Source organism: Somniosus microcephalus, chromosome 15 (assembly GCF_052327205.1).
Source record: "Somniosus microcephalus isolate GS21.2 chromosome 15, FLI_Smic_1.0, whole genome shotgun sequence".
Classification (NCBI taxonomy): Eukaryota; Metazoa; Chordata; class Chondrichthyes; order Squaliformes; family Somniosidae; genus Somniosus; species Somniosus microcephalus.
The window spans coordinates 59727041-59741521 of NC_141001.1; the positions used below are offsets into that span (position 1 = coordinate 59727041).

The window sequence follows — 14481 nt, forward strand, 5'->3', positions numbered from 1 at the left end:
TGCCTGATAATAAAAAGCTACATATCGACAACAGTAGATAATGAAGGTTTTGCTATTCGGCATCATTTTGACAGAGAGCTGGGAGTTTATCTGTATTAATAACAGTTGCCAGGGCAGGGGGTAGCCGGGGCCATTCTGTTGCGTTTCACAAGGACCAACACAAATACGGTTTGCCATATCTGTCTGGAAATCAATGCATTGTTACTCGCAGTGTTATTTCAGGGGTGGCGGGACTGGATGTGCATATAACCTGTGCACCGTCATGGTTGCTGCACTGACATGTAACACAGATTTACTACATTGCTAGTTAGGTGTCAGTTTCATTGATGTGGCCGTTGTATGCAGGTACAGCGATCTTGATACCGGCTGACATCAATAGGTTTAACTCCAGTTATATAACCAGAATAGGCACTGAAGTTTCAGATCTTTAAAGAAAGCAAGGTTTTAGATGTGTTACATGATGTTGGTCATAAGTTCAATTGAATGTGTGTACCCGAGAGTCGTTGTGCAGCGCGAAACTGAGAGACTGGAGTATCTGGTACTATTTCCCCCCCTTAAATGTAATTAATGTTAGTTTCAGTGAGAGAAAGGGAGAGATCATTGACTTCCATTGGGCCGATAGAAAATCCCCTAAAGGTGGCAGACATAGGGTTAATGTGTAACTCTATCAGATTTCCGAGTTGCACAGTATCAGTAAAAATGTTATGCGCCAGATGATCGGCGCGTATTTCTCAGTGTTAGCTTTCTCAGGCGTGCTCCGCGATGTGAATAGCAGCTCCGGCAAACGTCGGTTCCAGATTAGTTCAATCAATATTCTCAGTGCTCTTATCACAGCCGCGGAGATCGACCCGGTCGCTCCATCTCCAATGGTTATCACTGTCCGTATAAACGATAGGTATCTGGAGATCAGTACGTTTCCCCCAAAGGCCGGCGTGTTTATAATGTGGTCGGTTTTTTTTAAAGAGCTTTTTTCCCCCCAAAGTTCAGGAATATCGACTCGGAAATTGACGCGGAAATTGGCAGATTTTCTAAATTGAATGCGACCGGTAGACGACAGAGAGGCAGAGATCTGTGTGCGGATCGGAGAGAGAGGAAGTTGAGTTCTCTTTCAGTTACATTAGTTCGCGTTTGCGAAGTTCAGCAATCTCTCTGGCCAGCCTGTGTATGTTAGTAGCTGGCCGTGTTGTGTGTGTATGTAGCATGAGTTGGCCCAGTGGCTGCCCGATCTCTTCCCCTCTCGCCTCAATCCTCTCTCTCTCTCTTCGGTGTGTGTGTGTGTCTCTCTCTCTCTTTCTTTCTCTCTCTTGCGCTGGTCCTGGGAGCAGTAGACATCAAGGCTGGTTGCGAGGGGGGAGCCGTAAGATCAATGCCCTGGCCATTCACTTTCTGATGTTGCACGACGGGAAATGCTTTGAATACTTGCGACATGGCCGCTGGAATTGATCGCCAAGATTGACAGCACTAACCATCGCCTTCACTTGTTTCACAGAGAATAGCAATATTTTTTTTTCGGCAGCCCATCGGCAACTTCTGCCAGCGATCCGGACCCCCACCCCCACTAGCCCCCTCTCCATGGCCCGGGGAAGCTCAAGCTGACTTTAAGCTCTTCGTTTCAGCTCTTTTGTTTTTTTTTAATATAAAAAAAATTGTTTTAAAATTGTAAAAACAAATTAGACACGTATAACGACACGGGATAGCAAGGAGCTGCTTCTCGCCAGACTGGCTACTAAGGTAACCGGGCAAAATCCCTTGTGTTTTTGTTTCTGTGTGTGTGTGTGTGTGTGTGTGTTGATTGTTGTGTCTAGCGTCCTTTGCTCGTGTACATTTCTACGGGTTTCTACTTAAGGGTTGTGCTGTAGCTGGAAGCTGATTTTTCCCCCTGTTGCGATCTGGTTAGGGTCAGTTTGTACGGGAAGGACAGCGCGCCTAGAGGTTGCTCTGCTCCCTCTCCCCACCCCCATTTAATCATGTATAATGTAAAAAAGCCACGCGAGTTATTGCAGATTGGAGTCTTTCTGGTATACACACATGCACGATAGAAGTCTCCCCCTCCCCACCACCCCCTATTCTTTCTACTCTTCATTGCCAAGCCGCACGCTTTAGAAGACGATCATCCCCGTACACTGGGAATCACAGAGTTTGCCCTGCATTCTGGGCTGGGAGGGAGAGAGGAATCCAGACTCGTTTCCAAACACAAGTGGAAAAATGCGATTTTCGGAAAACCTGTGATTCTTTTTTGTTGTTGAAAATGATAAAGCACCGTATCACCTTGAATTAGTAACGTGAAGTTTTAGTTGATGTTGAACTGGCCATCTGTGCTGTCTTTAAACATTTAGCAACAGTTCCTTGGTATGGGCGGCAATTTCGACTCTGTCCACACAGCGGTACTAGATGTTAAGTAGCGTCTGTGCAAAGGCTCAGAGTACAGAATTATAAAGTTGCAATCTGGACTTTTAAAACGCTGTCTGATGCTCATATTAAACCACTAAAATTATTATTTAAAAAGAAAATGTTTATAACGTCGCCACTTTTTGCGGTTTTTACGCATTCCCGCCTTCGTCTGAGATAATCTCTTTTTTAGTTACTTCTGTCGGGGAGGGTCATGCAAATTGACCTGAGAAGAATGCACAAGCACGTAAATTAAAATAAAACAGGCATCCAGTGACCGACCCATAAGGAGACAATACCCAACCTTTCCATATAGCAGGCTTCCTTGGCGCGATCACCCACTTCTGTCAACTGCAGGGGCCAAACGTGAGTCGTAAAATTTACTTTGAACCAACACTGATAAAATTGGTTTAGATCAGTAGATGCAATGCAAGACACTCCGATTTTTTTCAAACCGTGGGGACAGCGATTAGATGACAATAAACTGTATTTAGAAAGTTTTATACCGTTTTACACTTTTAAACACACTCCTTATTTTAAAAAATCAGAATATTTAATTTATTTGTATTTTGTTTAGCGTGTATCTTATCTATAATTTGTTTTTAATGTTAATATTGCATGCCTTGGCATACATTTTTTAAACTTTACGCACTTTATTAATAATAATTTGGGCTATCTCTTTCTGTGGGCCCCGTCAAATGACGTCGTTGTTTGTAATGCGATCAAAGTACCTTTATTTTCTCTGAAATATTTTTAAAGGAACTGTCCTATTGCAATGACCGTTCCCCGCATTAAGTGGAAGGAGAAGGAAAGCGTTAACTGATATCTCTAAAGGGGGCATTGCCTGTTTAACAGTCAGAAGCTCTGATGTTATCGATCTGATAGCTGACCTTCCTTTATTCACACTTTTTTTGGTTGGAGAAAGGGAACGAAAGGGACATTTGAAAAGACAATGAGTGTTGTGCCTGTTACTGTTTTCCCTTGGTGACGGGGGGAGGGGGGAAGAAGAGAGTGAATGTGAAAGTTGTCTGGGGAGAAGAGATTAGCCCTTTCTGACTCTTGGGTCAGGGGTGTTTCCCAAAATACTGAGTCAAAACTTTCACCAGAAATAAAAAAGAACTCGCATGTTGAGCGCAGATAAGCAGCGTGTTTAACCACACCACATCTGTTTATTGTAAGTCATCTGCAATATTACATCTATCCCATTTATATAACAAATAATAATAACGCGCACACCGCTTTCAGAATGAAATACTTAAGAATTGTCATCTTCGCGTGATTTTAAAATGTAACAATGAAAATGGCCATTGTGACACAGCTATACCTTTCTGTACATGGTTAAATCTACCTGCTTTTCTTTGTGATGTGCATTTGTGATTCATAAATAGAGGTTGTTAAATAGTAGACCCAAAGGTAAACATCTCGCTGAGACTATATTGGTGAGTTGTTAAATATATTAAAACTATATATTAGTAATTTCAGCAGATACAACAAATGTAGATTAATATATATATTTATATATATATATATAATACTCCAGTATTTGTATCTGCTGAAATGACTAATTGAGAATTTATTCGGTATAAGTAACCCTTGTATTATGAGAGTCTCACAGGAAAACATTTGCATGGCGCATGTACTAAACAATCCTCTCATGTTAACAACAGTCTTTAAAAACCATGTTTAGTCATGTTTGTTTTCATGTGATTTCTCTGCACAGCAAACAATTATGAAGATACATTCTATTGACCGTTTTCCTAAATTGTTTAGGCACACTTCATTTAATAACCATTCTTCGTTATACATAATGCAAGTAAGTCTGTAAGGCTGTTTGTAAAACAATACCCTAGCTAGTCCCAGTGTTAGGGAAAAGTTGATCTGGTAATGGCATTTTGTTTTGAACAGCTGTCTGACTTGTTGCTTGCTGTTAAAGTAACTTCCCTCATAAGGTATGGTGGCACTGAAGCTGAAAGGAGGTCCAAATGGCACATTTATAATTAGATTGCAAATTCAGCAGATTGTGCCCATACTACAGGCTAAACTGCAATGTCTGGGATCTCAATAGAGGCGTCTTAAAAAGAGACTCCACTCAGTCTTGGGTAATTCTCTTTTCACATTCTTCAACCTCTACAGCCAAACGCCATGAACAGCAGGGACACTTGATTAAGACAGTATATATTTCACATAATAAACACCTACCGAGGAGCTACGAGGCGAAAGTTTGGAGTGAACAGCAAGAGTGTGATATTTAAATTGTTGACGGATATAGGCTGTGCAACTGCGATATAACATTAGTTTTGTTCATATTCTGTACAATATAATACATTGTAGTGAGCTGTGCAACTTTAAATTATAGTTTCAGATAATTTTAATTTCAGCATGTTTTGACAAAAGTTTGAAATGTATCTTAATATATCATAGTTCTTTGGTGCAATTATATTCGCATTTTATAATCTGAAGTTTTGTTGTGTGACAGGCGGGATACATGCTGGATATTAGAATAACTAATAAAAATTGCAGACAAAGTTAGACATTAATAGTAAAGGAAATCCAGGAACAGCTACAAAACTAAAATAAACAGTGAACAATTCTGAAATGATTTTACTTCTCCCAATGGACGGTTCAGTTGTATTGATTACTGTTGGCTACCATCCTGTTCAGTCAAGGCATTTTTTAAAGCAATAATCTGGTTTTGCATATCATTTTAACAGAGGGTTCTTCAGATTTGTTATTTGACGTGATCATTTGCAAATCAACCGAGATTTCAACATTTCTTGCATTTCAATCCTCAGCCAGGCTACAGTACATAAATATTGTTAAAATGAGCACAGTGCACACATTTTGAATGAGTTAAACTGCAACAACATCATTACTGTTTGTCCAAGAAACGTGCCTAATTTAAAGCACAAATTGAACTTAATGAGACTATGAATCAAAGGCAAAATTGGAGAGGGACCATCAGCAAGATACAGTTTAACATCCTCGTCATATTTTACATGAAATGAAATGCTGAATAATTTAAAGGTGATGGGAATTAAAAGGACAGTAACCTTTTGAAGTTTTAAAGTAAAAACAAGATTCTAAAGGCATTCATTATTAACTAGCAGGACATACACTAAAGCCCCTTTGTTTTTGATTTCTGTGAGTATATCGACTTAATCATTTGCTAAAGTCTATGGCTTATAGATCAGACCAATTGCGCAGAGATTGTGGATTAATTGGGGTTGAAAATGTGCATTTACTAAAAACTGCGGTTTAAGAACGACTTGCTCCAGCATGGCGGGGTTACACCGCTCCAACTAACAGTTTGATTCGTTATTACGATTGAAAGTGAATACTTTTACTGACAGTCACACGGCGAGAGTTGCACTTAATTAAAATGAGACACGTTTAAAATAATTCATGTCATCTGATGGGGCCCCAGTGGATGTTAAACTTTAAAATATGCAAATTACACTTCTTTTATTTTGCAGGGGGAGGGGGGAGAACTAGTTGTTCAACATTTAAGAAAGCTTCGTCCAAGTGTGACATTTGTCAGTCCTGAGCTGAACATTTCACTTCCTTGATGTACGCCAGCATTTCTAGGGTTAACTGACTTTCTGCACCGCCAGAACATAAACCGGGACGGACATAATCCAAGCTATTGTAGGTTCATTTTACTCGTTATTTCAGGTCAGACTGGTAGGTTTGCAAGTTGCTTTTGCGGTGTTTACTTTTTAAATATTTTTGTAGTTTGAAATATTTCACCTGAGGTGTACAATCGGAGCCTATAGTTCTCTTGCCCCACAGCCCCCACCTCCCAGATTCCATCCAGAGCCGGGAATGGATTCCCCCTTGGAAAATGCCCGGGGCTACAGATATCACAGTACTCCGCTTTAAGAATTGCAGGTACTGCACAACCAATTTATTTTCTTTTGACGGAAAAGTGGGCCCCACCTATGTGCATCCTGAAGCGCCCATTCAACGTCCATTCAACGAGCGCTCGCTGCTTCCCCTGACCTTTCTGACTGACAGAGATGAACCGGCACAGCGACTTAAATTAGTTCAATAAAGGAGGGAAGGGAGAAAGAAGGAAAGAGAGGAGAGGAGGGCAAAAAGAAATGGGTCGAAAAAAAAGGATAAAAGGGAAATGCTGCACCTTGCTGGACAACAGGAAGCAGGGGAGGAAAGACAACCCGGGAACAAATGTGCAAGAAAGTAAAACAAAAGTAGAATTAAGGTTAATTTAATTAAAATAGCAGAGAGAAATGTATAAAATATCACGGAGGAAGAAAATGATCCGAGAAACACATCTACTGGAGAGAAATAGAGTTAAATTGTAACAAAATGGAAATATGATGAGATTAAAAGGGAATTGACAGCGAGCGGGCAGTAGAGTGGGCTGTTGGGCGGGGGTAGGGGTCGGGGCTCGCTGACAGAGGCTCACACTTCCTATCACAGCGGGCACAAGTCAGAGCAGCAGAGCGAGTGGGTCTGAAAGGACAGTGTGGTGCCGGGGCTGTTCAATCCAACCTCATGTAGTTCACTGTAATTCACCCTTGCAACATCCGAGACCTAAACACCCAACACAAATCTTGGGCAACCCAAGTTCCCATCACATTTAAACAGTACTTGGGGAAAAATATGTGAAACACGACTGGAATACAAAGTTGCAGCCTGAGTTTTGTTCTCCCTCCTCTGGAGAAATAAATGGAAATACTCTTATTTGAGAACCGATTGTTTTTTTTAATTGGAAAGTATTCTGTTGCGTGTGGTTTTGTTCAGGGAGCAGCTCAGAGTTGGTGAATGGCGATTTTCTCCTCCTGGGCTTGCCGAACGCTCAGGAGGAGGGTGCATGTGATTTTTGTTGTTGTTGTTGTTGAAAGGTTCAGTCTTCTGCCAACGGTACAAGCCACAGATCGGTTCATTCTGCAGGCTCCGGAGACCGAGGCATCAGCAGCAGAAGCATTAGTGCACTGGGAGCAGGCAGCAGAGCCGTGGAACGTACTCTCTCCCACTGGCCCTGTGTGAGGGAAAGAGTCAAGGGGACTCCCTCTCCACTGCTGGCTTCTCCAGAGCAGGTCCGATAAAGTTTGGAAAAGTGCACTTATACCGTATTGTGGTGAATTCAAGCCAGCCCAATCGAAAGTGCAAACATTTTGGAGTTTGTAACACTTTATTTGAAAATTTGTGCCAATAGATGCAAATGAAAAAAATACAATTGTTATTTTGAAAACATACAGAGTAGGTTACTTGTCTTTAAAGATGTATCGAAGTTCACGCAGTTTTAAATACAATGTTAGTATATATTGCGGAAAAATAGAAAACAGGCTCAAGCTGTGAGCATTTTCTTAGATTGTCTTATGTGGCAGAAAATGCCCTGATGCCTAATGACACGATCAAGCCTACAAGACTTATTCCTCCAATCTAATCAAAAGCAACCATCAGTTATATGTAACCCAAGTTGCTTCTATTCTATTTAATGGTTTGACTTTTTTGCTAAACAGTTGAAGTACAATTGAAGCAACCTTGACTTCATTAACATGTGGAAGTAATTAGTTGCTGACAAATCATATTTCTTATTAAACATGCAATGCTCAAGTTTGTAACAGAAGACTAATCATAAGCAAAAACATTACGTATACAAACGGAATAATGTTTAATTATTTACCCTCCAGGGAGAAAGTGCCCATTCCTGAAGATGATTTTATATATGTGTGTGTGTATTCTTGACATGATGCAAATATGCTTCTGTAATCCTCAGAGAGTTCAATGGTAATTAACAGACAGATCCCAAGGCTGCACCTTGTGCACACAGTCATACAGCTGCATTTTTAAAATATCTGCAGTGTTTAGGTAGCACTGAACTCTTATGCCTTATTTAACCTGTAATCCAATAGAATATATTGAGTTCATCAAGAAGCATGACATACATTATCCAGATATTGACTGTATTGAGGGCTATAGTGGTACACCGTTGACCCAAGGGTTGCAGAGTGATTAAGAGTGTGTTATAATACCCAAAGTCAGAGGCTGAGAGTATTATTGCACACCTGAGGTCGATTCTGTGACCCACGGGCCAATGATTCAGTTTATAGACTGAAAGTTGTGGTCACTATTAACTGGACTGAATGTTTATTTTAAGCTGGGAATCCTTTTGACTGGTAAAGTAAAGGCTCCACCCTGTGTCAATTCTGTGATTTATAGCAATGAATAGCCTCTGTTCTTTTGCCCATGGAAATCACCCACTGCTGACTGGGATTGTCTGTTGATGTTAATTAATAGGCAGTAGTGAAAAAGTTTTTTTTTTGAAAAGGAATAAGACTTCCCCCATCCTAATTAGAGCTTTAATCCAAGAGTTTAGTGGAATGAAATGTAGTGATCAGTGCTGTCACTGGGATTTCAGTAAAGCGTAATGGTGGGTGTGGAGGATTTTCATAGTATTTCCATTTGAACCATGAAGAACTCTTGGTGGAACAATAATTATAAATTTTGCCCTTCTAAGCGGGGGTTACATTTGGAAAAACAAAGGGCGCTTTATAGCTCTAGGGTGAAGTACTGGTGGTTGCAGGTCTGTTACTGGAGGTGGTGATGAATTAAGTGTATCACACAAAAAGCATATTGGTGCAACATTAAATTATTTTGGCTTAAGTCTGATTCTTCTTCTTGCGTATTTGTATCATATAAGCAGGTGACAGCACAGGTGATGTTATATACCAAATGCATTTCATGCCTGATAACTCTAGTCATCAAAGATGTATTTCTAGGGAAGCCTACCTTGGTATGCCATCCAAGGATTGTGATTTGTATCCCGCAAATGGCTAGACTTGATAACTCATACAGCCACAAAGTTGTCAGTGAATTATGGTCACTGTCATGAGTGAGATATAGATTGTACCCTATGGCACATTCTCATGTGTTCTGGTTATAGCACATGTCAGTTGAGTGACTAAATATTTTTCCAATATTCTCCCCTCCTCTCCCACAGACCACTCTTGCTGGAGTATAACTCCACAGGTACTGGCCACTCTCCATCATCTCACCAAATGTGTGAGTGGTGGCAGGCAGTTTGATCATGAAGAGCATCACAACTGAACCTGATCCTGTTTTCATACAGTGTCCAGATGTGCATTGTCCAGCAGGGGTCACTGGATAGGGATGAGAAGTGAGAAGCTTTCCGCCCCCTCCCTAGCCCAGGGCACAGAGTCAATTGTAGAATCCTCCTACTGCCCCAGCTAAGGTCTGATAACTCAGGACAGACCAGAGGTTAAACTTGGGATCTACCTTGTCTTACAAAAGTAAAATACTGTGGATGCTGGAAATCTGAAATAAAAGCAGAAAATGCTGGAAATACTCAGCAGGTCAGGCAGCATCTGTGGAGAGAGAAACAGAGTTAATGTTTCAGGTCGATGACCTTTCGTCAGAATGAAAGGTCCTTGACTCTGTTTCTCTCTCCACAGATGCTACCTGACCTACCTTGTCTTGTCTGTCTCAATATGGCACTAGATAGTGCATTTACCCTGAGGCATTAGGAAGCTGAAAATTACTTCTTAATAAACTTGCAATAATGATGTCACAATCATTAATCATTCAGTGTGAACATCATCATGCAGTAATGACATGGAGAGATTGACAGCTAAAAATCTCTCAGATTGAATAAGAACACTTGTGAACATTACAGTATATGTAAGTCATGAAAATAACAGATACACAGGAATGATTTGAAGGCAGCAGTCTTGGTTCTAAATATGATTATAAACTGCAACACCGATTACAACATTATCTGAACCCCTTTGACTGCCTTGCAATTGGTCACAGGTATTAAGGCACCATGTTCCTGAACTTTGGAATTATCTTCTTAACTCTCTGAACCATCCGTCTACCTTGCTATATCACTGCCCACTTTCAAAAGCCTCATAAAAACTTGTCTCTTCAACCATGCCTTCGGCCACCTTCCCTAACCTTTCTCTCAACTCCTGCTCACTTCCGAAATTTCCCCCTTGTGAAACACCTTGGGATACTTCTCTCCATTAAAAGTGCTGTGTTAGGGCAAATTATAGTTATGGCAGGCAACATTCCCATGGAAAATAATTGCCGCCACCTTTTTTGAGCTCAGTCTGTACAGACTGAGATTATTGGGGTCTGTCAAATTTTAATTAACCAATGGACTTGATCATCCCCACAGCATTGTAAATTAGTAGCTTAACATACGTTGATATATTCCAAAAAATCCGCTTCTATTTCCAACAGATTGACTGGGCCTGGTAGGTAATAATCACATGGAAAATTGTTGTGACATGGCTGACAGGACTTGGTTAAGGCCTTGCCCCATCATTCACATTAGCATGTAATAAGTGCCCTGTTAATGGGCTGTTTATCATTACTTAAACGCTTGTGGTGACTCCATGACCAGTGTGATCCCTCCCATATAATGTCACATCTTGTGCATCCACAAAAATGCTTGACACCTTAACATTAGTGTGCATCGAACTATATCATTAAAGTGCATTGTATACTGCTCTATGCTGTAAAAGAGAATGCCTGGATCAGCATTAAAAACAATACTCTGTCATTTAAAAATTCTGTTACCTGATAGCAGTGATTTTTATGAGCAATTCCATTGTACGACACAAAATACTTCTACACACATTCAGGCTATTATGCAGTCAGGTCCACAGGTTGCATAAATATTTTGTCCCATCAACAGCTTTAGATTATTCTTTAAAAGAGAAGGAGCCTGGCTGGCTGTTGGGCCAGCGAAAATGTGCTTTCAGTGAAGTTCCTGGCTTCAGCTGTGCAAAGAGTGCAAAACAATATTGTACATAGTGAATGTTATTCATCTGCTCTTGATCTCCACTTCACCTAAAGGCTTAACACCTCTGACCAGACTCTCAGTCATTTCTATGGGAAACTATAAAGTATATTGAAATATAACTGCAAACCTAAAACTTATGCTCGGTGAGGTTAGTGTGTGAATGCTTTGCGCATTCGTATTAAATTCCTTTGTCCTCTATTTTAATGGAGGCATTACATAAGCACTAATGTACACGAAGATCTCACTGTATAATTTCCAGGCTATTATTTTATTCACAGTGAGGTAGGGATTTGTTATGATCATCTAAAACCATCATATATAATATTTTAATATTTAGTACAATGTAATTTTTATTTACTTTAAAAAAAGATATTAATACTTCAAACCATTTCCTTGAAGCCCTCATCAGAGTCTGGAGATGGCACTATCAGGTATTTGAACATTGTTGCACTGAACTTGTATTAATCACATCTGCAGCACTACAATAGAAATAGTCATTTGAATGATAGAGGGTGCAGTTAGACTGTCATTTCAGTGACCGGTTCCACTCCTAAAGTTACAGTATAATTCTGGAATAACAACAGAAAATGCTGGAAAAACTCAGCAAGTCAGGCAACATCCGTGGAGAGAAATTTGAGCCGACGTTTCGGGTTTGACCCTTCTTCAAAACTGGAGAGAAAAGGAACTAGATCGAAGGCTATCGTATAATTCTGGAGTCAGGCCATGATCTGATTCTGCATTGCAGCACTGAGACCCTTTGAGGGAGGTCACCTGGAAACACTTGAGCTTGACATTGAATGGAGCATAACTCCAGTGCAGTGACAAGGCAGGTTTAAAAAGTGCTCAGGCAGTCTGTCAGACCTCCAGGCACTTTACAAACTTATTGCAGAGTCTTTTTAATATGTATGTTGAGAGTGTGGATGTTCCTGTCCACAGTATGAAAACATTTAAAATTTAACCGAGCACTGTGCATGCATGTAAGCACACATAACATTATCACTTCAGTTAGAATAAAGTGACATTCAACTCATTATCTCTTTAGGCAGTAGCTGATTCTCGCTTGTTCTGCAGTCAGTTCCCGCTCAATAGCTAGCCCTTTAGCCAGCTCTCCATCACTGACTTCAACAATTTTTATAGGCCCGTTTTATTGCCCTACGTCTTTTGTGTTGATGTGAAGTCCATTGGACCACCTGAGGATGTTTTGAAAGTAATGAAGGTGTCTTCCTTGGCTCAGTGGTAGCACTTATGCCTCTGAGCCACAAGGTTCTGGGCTTGAGTCCCACTCCAGAGACTTGTGCACATAATCCGGGCTGACACCTCAGTGCAGTACCAAGGGAATGTTGCGCTGTTGGAAGTGCTGTCTTTCAGATGAGATGTTAAACCGAGGCTCCATATGTCCTCTTAGATGGATGTAAAAGATCCCATAGCACTATTCAATAAAGAGCAGACGAGTTCGCCCCAGTTTCCTGGCCAATATTTATCCCTCAACTAACATCACTAAAAAAAATACAGGTTATCTGGTCATTAGCACATTGCTGTTTCTGGGACCTTGCTGTGCGTAAATTGGCTGCTGCGATTCCTACAGCACAACAGTGCCTACTCTTCAAAAAAGTACTTAATTGTCTGCAAAACGCTTTAGGACGTGCTGAAGTCATGAAAGGCACTATATAAATGCAAGCTTTCTTTTTCTTTTTAATTTTAACCATTTCAATGTTAGTAGAGCAGTCTTTCCCACTGGCTTTTCTCTAACATTAAAGTGTAATCAGCTTCTGGATGCAGACGAGTGGACTTCTGTGCACGCACTTACATGCAGACAGAGAGCTGTTTTTTTTTTCTGACCAGAGACCAACGTGAAACTGGCAGTGTAACTCATGGCTGTAGACCCCTCATTATTCAATGCAGATATTGGTTTCAAACTGGTACCTGCAATAAAAGAAAAATAATCTTGTATATAAAATTGAACAGAAAGTGATGTTTTCAGGTATGCAACATTGCAACAAAAAAAAAACCAATTTGTGTGCTGGGTTGACAATCTGACATGTGAACTGAATTGGAGCAGAGAATTGCGTCAACACTTGGAGAGTGTTTTCTGTTCAGATCTCAGCACGGTGTCACCTGGACAATTTGGCACTGGCAGCACCCAGGTTGTACTCTTGTCACCACCGACAATGTAAAAAATGTAATCTGCTTGCCTCCTGTGGAGTCTGGGGACCAAATTCCCATGTGTCACCAGGGCTACCATTGGGGGCCATGTAAAACTCAGGCTTCCATCCCTATTGGACCACCAAATGAGCAGCACAGTGAGATCCCAAACAGGGAGCACTGTGCTCATTGGTCTCGGGTCTCTTGTTTGAGTACAAGTTTCATGTCAACTTTAACCACACCATAAAAACAGTATTACTAAGCTGTCCTAGAGTGCAACCACAAGTGTAAACAGAGGGCGAAGGCTAACAGACATTGTTCTAAGTACCAATGCTGAATCTGTCAGTGATTTATTTCACAGCTACATTTTTCTGAAGCCAACACTGTTCCACAGAGGCAGACCTTGCCTCTTTGACATTAGTGGGGCTCAATTTATCAATACACAATTCAGCTGTTAAATAAAGTTTAAATGTTTCCCTTTACTACAGTAAGGGCCCAGCTTTCGGTCTAGAATTCCACCCAGTGGAAATACTATTCACGGTTTTATTATTTTCACTCTTTCTCCTTTTACTTGTTGTGAGTTGTAATTTTGGGAATCCACTGAAGGTATTTGGCGATAGTTATTGCAGCTGAGTTTTGATAAACACACAGCCAATTTGCTAAGGCATTGTGAGTTGTATTCTTATGTTAAGAGAGCAGTGATTTGGTGCCCTGGTATTCTGTGTGCTTGCATCAGGTATGTGTTTATCTGCAGTCGACTGTGCTATGTATCAGTTTGCATAGTTTTAAAAATTTAATGTTTAGGTCTGGAATGTTAAAAACTGTGCAGACCAACACTTCACACCTTAAAAAGGCAAAGCCTAGCTGCGGTATTTTATCCTGTCGCTGCCTATTGAAAGGAGTAGAATTCAATGTTTGGAAGTACTGGAATGCCATTTGCTTTATTAAATTTAACATAAGAGCTAGCTCTAATGCTAAAATAATAAAAACAGACCCGTTCTCCTCATAAATCCTATCTAAAAATATAATTGTGCCTGTTGGAGTTTTGTGTCATGTGACTAAGTGATATACTGTATCTAATCTACATATCTTTGTATGTCTAGAAGCTAATAAATTCCTTCAGCAATAAGGCTTTTTTTAATAGTGTAAAATGCACT

At 40.4% G+C, this 14481-nt stretch overlaps 1 protein-coding gene across 8 annotated transcripts in view; it reads left to right on the forward strand.

Moving 5' to 3' along the window:
• Positions 1–737: 737 nt before the first annotated feature.
• Positions 738–14481, forward strand: part of sox6 (SRY-box transcription factor 6) — a 640702-nt gene continuing 626958 nt past the window's right edge. For 4 of the 8 annotated variants that reach the window (XM_086007882.1, XM_086007877.1, XM_086007883.1 and 1 more), the window contains exon 1: positions 738–1731. The gene's annotated coding sequence lies outside the window, so the exon portion shown is untranslated. Of the gene's footprint in view, positions 1732–1939; positions 2755–3922; positions 6070–14481 lie in introns of those variants that run through there. The other 4 variants (XM_086007878.1, XM_086007885.1, XM_086007880.1 and 1 more) reach the window with 3 other exon arrangements.